Genomic DNA, 6,060 nt, shown 5'->3' with positions numbered 1-6,060 from the left:
TGCCCAACCGGGTTCTGTCAAATGCTGAACGATCACCATGCTTCGGAATTTCTAAATCCAGCTGAGAACTCTTTGCTGCTCAGCTGCACAAGGAAATCCCACAGGAATGTTGCATGTAATGGTATGTGGAACGGGCATTTAAATGACACCGAAAGACATATTCTTATAAAAAAAACTAACAAGACATGATCTGGGATGAGATTATGGCCTTTTTCCGTACTTTAAATATGTATCATTTCATATAAAAATGAAACAGCAAAATATTACAACAAGTAGTTATATTTGTGAAGCTCCTGCCACGTCAAGCGGAACTCTTCATCATCCATTTCAACGATAACTTGACGCCCGTTTGAAGTCAGAATAAGGAAAGTCTGAAATGCAAGAAAGTAAGACATCATTTTCAGAATTTACCCTTTTTATTAGACACATAGTTACTGGAAAGAGCAGGGACAATTGATCTTCATTAATGTTTGCCTATTTTTATATGGAGTAGGTTCATTGGAGACCGAGCAAAAATATTTCCCTGACCGGGAATCGAACCCGGGCCGCGGCGGTGAAAGCGCCGAATCCTGACCACGAGACCATCAGGGAACGCGTTTGCATATGATAACACTATTCAGTAATACGTGCTCCTTTCTTGTGTGCAGAATGTCTCAATGAGCTTCACAGAGCCATGAGCTCTTATCCCAATCATGTTCGCAAACCCCAGTAAGAGATTACACTGACAAATGTATCCGTAAAATGATTTCTTTATTTTCTATAAGAATAAGGATGCCTTTCGTAAAAGTTCAAACACAATAACTTTTCAAATAAAGAGTTGTGAGGAAAAGAAATATTAAAATTATTGTGAGAATGAAGATGGAGAGATTAGCATTGATACATATATTGTAAAAGATAACATAACGTTTCGTATTCCTGAATATTTCTGCTTCTAGATTCAGCAATCAAACAGGTGACATGGAATAGCACTGGATATTGGACTTGATGTCAAGCAGTGAAACGTTTCAGAAGAAAATGTCCAATCGTTCAAAAGCACCAACAGACATCAGTTGATGTTATATATTATATTCATTGGACTCAGAAGAAATGAAAATGAATCCCATGAAATTGCGGAACACAATCACAACTGCCGATTCGGTGACAATCACTGGCATCAGAAACACAAGGTTACTTGGTTGCATTCAGTGGATGTTTTCACGACGAGAGAGGGGGGACCTTCAGTCTGTGCATTTCTATTGTGTACTACTATAAGGCCTCGATTGTCGTGGGGAAGAACATTACAGATTTGTGGAGATGCAATGTTGCAGTGTGTCAGCACTGCAGTTAAATTAAAAATTTGAAAAAAAATAACTCACATCCAAAATATACTGAACTGAAACTGACGTCTATCAACAGTGAAAAGATGCTGATATTTCTAACAACATTCAAAACTGTTTCCATAAGCAGTGTTCATAAATTAATGCTTATTTGATACAAATAAAGTTTTCAATACATTTGAACTTCATTTAAACATCTGTTGTGGCGGAATAAGGAGCACGATGTGAAAATACTTCCACATCATACGGTGATCAGTAACTCCATCTATTTGCGTTTACTCTTCAGCTTGGAATAGCTCATTTAGAGATGCTGTAAATTTTTAATAATCCATGGGCTGCCTGTGACAACAGTTAAGTCAATAAAAAGCTATACTTTTCTGTGGCAGAAGGATGTAGAAAGAAGTCTCTGTTGCTCAATCGTTCAGGGCGTTCGGCTGTTATCTGAACGATAGGTGATTCAAGCCCACTCAGGGACGCGCCTATTTTGGTGTAATTATATTCTGTTTCAATTACTTCTTCGCAATTGAAACAATATAGTGAAAAACTTTGCAACTGTTTATCATTTAGTTTTCCTTTCGTGACAATTTGCTGTGCTTTTCAACCGACATATTGTTGAAACACTTGTATTCGTTTCCAAACCACACGTCGCAGGATATATTGCATTTCTTTCATCGGCAGAAAGACTTCGACCTGGGCCTTGTGGCCACACTTGACTTCAGTTAGTGTCTCAATATTCCTCCAGGACTACCATATAGATACGAGGATTTGTAAATACACTCAATCCGCAATATCAGTTGCAGTCGAGAACTCCTCGACTCATGCAATCCACAAACTCAGCCTTCGAAGCGCTGACGTACAAGAAGTTAACAAACATGTTTGTTAGAAATTCAGGTAAGAATCGATTACAGCAGAATCCACGAATTCCCTCCACTCGCATATTTTCTGTACAAGTTGTGTGCGCAGTAATTGTTTTTTTTTATGCCTAAGGGATGATAAATGATCCCAAATATTGTATGTGGAGGCAAATATACAGCCGTGATAGTATCGTGGTTAATATATTGTTTTGTGGCCGCTACAAACTCAGGTCACATCAGAGTCACGGCAATCGCCATCGCTTTTCAGTTTGGCACACATTTAATTGTTTTATTTGAAACTCACCGCTGTTTTCATTTGACTAATAATTTCAGTAAACCTCGCGTTTGATATAGTGCCTTCTCACAACTTCGCGACGTCTCAAAGCACTTCACAGAATACATTGTAAAGTGAATTAACTGTTTACTTATTACTACTACGACTAATTATTAATATAATTAACATCAGGTGGGATATGTTGATGATAAATATTTTACACAACTTATTGATAATTCGTGTTCTGCGTTATTTTTGTTGTTTGTTTTTCATAAGACTTAACAACAACAACAACAAGATTACATTAACTGTGAATCAAAACATTGACCTCGACGTGATTTGCACACGTAGCCTTCTGATCTGGAATCAGACGCGCTACCGTTGCGCCACGAGGTCGTCAGCTTCTCCCACACGAGAGGCTGGAATTATAGACGACTCAAAGATGTGCCGTGACACTATAGCAAATGTAAACGTTACTAAAATATAACAGAGTAAAGGAATATGACTTGAGATGAGAGATGTAAAGTAAATCCAAAGAAATCTTGTGTTATTGGTTATCCTGAAGCATTGTTCAAAACCCACTTCACGGCCGATATTCGGAGCTCCCGAACATCCCTGATAATTCCCTGAGAAGAAGTTCTGAAAAATTTTCTTTTTGTCAATATAAATCGGCTATAAAGTCCCCCAAATGAGCGACCCGAAGTTAGAAGGTGTTTCATTAGAAAACAAGATTTGTGCAATTTTTTTNAAAACAAGCAGAAACATTTAATTTTACAACCGCCGAAATAGCTCAGGTGGGAGAGCGTTAGACTGAAGATCTAAAGGTCCCTGGTTCAATCCCGGGTTTCGGCAGTTTTCTTGTTCGGTTTGATTGTAACTCACAGTCTACGTATGTCCTGTTATGACTGGCCGTTTGGGTGACCTTATATTGTGATTATTCTGCTTAGTTCTGTTTCAATCAACAAACACAATTTTTTTTCCAATGACATGAAGATCGAGATGATTTTTTATAAATGTGCAGCAAATCAACAGAGATCCATTTAGTTTGATATTGCTAAGTTCTTCTTTTGACATTTCAGTTATTTGATGCAGTGGCTCGTTGGTCTAGGGGTATGATTCTCGCTTTGGGCAAGCAAATTAATAAATATGCGAGAGGTCCCGGGTTCGAATCCCGGACGAGCCCAAATTTTAGCTGAAGGGTTGTCCATGTTTCCCACTCTGATTGGAGATTTAAGCAATTAAATTATTTTGGTGGTACCGACACAGTAATTGTCCTATTCATTTGGCGAAATTAACATCCGTTGCAGCGCCAGAGGTTTATAATGCAAGATTTATATTGTTGAAAGCCATCCTTGATTTTTGGTGATTGATTCAACCTTGCTCTGTACCTGCCTTGCCCTTCCAGTTGAATATTATTTTGTATCTGTAGAAGGAAAATATTGTTAGCAGCAGCATTGGATTTTCCAAAATATTACATGCTGAACAAACGTAGCGAATTATGTGAGATGCTGAGAATCAAACAAGGGAAATGTAATAGATGTAAATCATTTGTGTTTCAAGATGGGCTGTGACAAAATGCCACATAAGAGGAAACAGACTAAAATCGGTGCTTGTGAAATCATGGTGGAGAAGAACGCGCAGTAAAACTCCAGCAGAGATCCCATTGGAAGGAGCTGATGTTGAAAAGACCGAATGGGTCATGGCACCGGTGGACGGAATGAAGGATTGCGTTAAAATGAATAGATCTAAGGGAATGTAATGGTCTGAACGGGACGTGGCTGTAAGCGTCAGTACTTGTAGAAACTGACGGAAGTTGTCTGGGATCCGGGAGAGAACAGTGGTGGAGCTCGATGGTCACCTGTGCTAAGGCCTGACCTCTCCGATCGAAACCGCAGTACTGAAGACTTGGAAGGGCAGAATGCTAATGACAAGACGGATTTCTTGATCATCCTTCAGCAAGTCAGTCCTTCGACAGCGAGAGAGAGGAAAGGAGCAGGGGCAGAGCAGGTCATCCAGTAACCGGTATCAGTCGATACCAGGGGCGGAGAGGCAGTAGACCACGTTGTCGGGATCACCAATCTCCCGAATCTGAAGGCATTAAAGCTCAGTTAACTAGAATATGACAAGTGCTATCTTTGTTTGCATCCATTTTCATGCCATAATTAGTTTTTAATAAACTTGGATACATTTGTCTCTTTCTTTGGAGCTTCCTTTTTTGTCTCACCATGGAAGCATTTTATATAAACGTTGCTGTATCAAATGCAGTGATTATTATTAATTGACAGAAGCTGAAAATATTAAGGAAATTCTGAGAATTTTTATTCGCAATATTGACTCCACTGAGAAAAAGTCTGGATTTGAACTTGATCTGCAATTCAATGCTCTCCCGCTTAGCTACACAAAAATGGGTTCACATTTCCTAATTTTCATTCATGCAGATTTCGGTGCCGATCATACACAACTCTGCAGCCCGGATTCTCTCCTGTAAAAGGCTCCACAAACCTATGACTGCCATCTTCGCCTTGCCCCACTGGTTTCCGATCAGTCAGAGGACACAGATGAAGATACTTTTCCTCACCTTCAGTGCCCTCCAACGACTTCCACCTCTCTATATCTGTGACCTGCTATCACAACCCAACGTGCCCTCTTTCTCTGCTCAGCGGATTGCGGTAGGCTTCACGTGCACTGACTCGCCCGCCCCACCATTGGTCGGCCTTCACCCTCTCAGAACCCATCTTCTAGAATTCGATTCCACAGTCCTTCCGTGTCGCCCCCTCCCGTACCGCCTTCAAGACTCGACTTAACATTCTTCCCTTCAGACAAAATATTACTTCGACCCTGCCCGCGCTGCAACACTACTCATCCCAACCAAAAGCTAAGTAGCGGATCACTGAATGTCCATTAACTTGTGACGTTCTCCTAACGGGAAAGCCACTTTACAAATGTAATTTTTTTTTGTTACATTCAACTGTGTATTTTTTCTAACACAGATTAATCGAAAACTTCGTTCACCAGATGCCGCTGCTGATTAATTAACAAACAAAAGAAAGTCTAACCACAATAACATTAATTCCAAAAGATTATTCAGGACACAACGACAATTCTAATCGGATATTGTCTTCACATCGGAGCTCGTCGCTTGTGCGTCACACGGCTAAAATTGCAATAAAACCCAGCTAAATCCCACCAATAGCCAACGGAGATTGGATTTAAAAAACGGCAAACATCCCATCGGTTTAACAGAAACAGATAAACTTGCTATGAACTTGAAGTTTTTCTTTCATATCCGTTTAGGTATGACTTGCCAAAAAAGCGACCGATTGGAGGATATTTCCTTATACCCGTGTATGTTTTCTCTGCAGAATTTGTCGATTGCTTCTGTTCCAATTCACCATACTTTGAAACGCAAAGCAACCAGAACCAAAACCGAATGATGTTCCAGAATGAAAGGCATCAAACGCACCGCTGGGATTTGAACCCAGGATCTCCTGTTAACTAGACAGGCGCTTTGCCATCTAAGCCACGGCGCCATGGCTTCATTTCCAATTATTTTATTTAAGTCCAGATGAATGATCAATATTTTTATTTGTCAATGACACTCAACCTCACCTTCTTT

The 6,060-nt window shown here is 40.0% G+C and overlaps 4 non-coding genes across 4 annotated transcripts; 2 read left to right on the top strand and 2 right to left on the bottom strand.

Annotated features, from left to right (window-relative positions):
- Positions 1 to 519: 519 nt before the first annotated feature.
- Positions 520 to 591, bottom strand: trnae-uuc. The gene has a single exon. It is a non-coding gene; the product is annotated as a tRNA-Glu (tRNA).
- A 2,177-nt stretch (positions 592 to 2,768) lies between these two features.
- trnaw-cca lies at positions 2,769 to 2,840 on the bottom strand. Its single transcript has one exon. It is a non-coding gene; the product is annotated as a tRNA-Trp (tRNA).
- Positions 2,841 to 3,223: 383 nt separating this feature from the next.
- trnaf-gaa lies at positions 3,224 to 3,296 on the top strand. Its single transcript has one exon. It is a non-coding gene; the product is annotated as a tRNA-Phe (tRNA).
- Positions 3,297 to 3,537: 241 nt separating this feature from the next.
- trnap-ugg lies at positions 3,538 to 3,627 on the top strand. The gene is given in 2 exon segments: positions 3,538 to 3,573; positions 3,592 to 3,627. It is a non-coding gene; the product is annotated as a tRNA-Pro (tRNA).
- Positions 3,628 to 6,060: the final 2,433 nt, after the last annotated feature.

Source organism: Callorhinchus milii, unplaced genomic scaffold (genome assembly GCF_018977255.1).
Source record: "Callorhinchus milii isolate IMCB2004 unplaced genomic scaffold, IMCB_Cmil_1.0 Scaffold42, whole genome shotgun sequence".
Taxonomy (NCBI): domain Eukaryota; kingdom Metazoa; phylum Chordata; class Chondrichthyes; order Chimaeriformes; family Callorhinchidae; genus Callorhinchus; species Callorhinchus milii.
The sequence above is the reverse complement of the archived record's forward strand: the minus strand, read 5'-3'. Positions and strand labels throughout refer to the sequence as shown.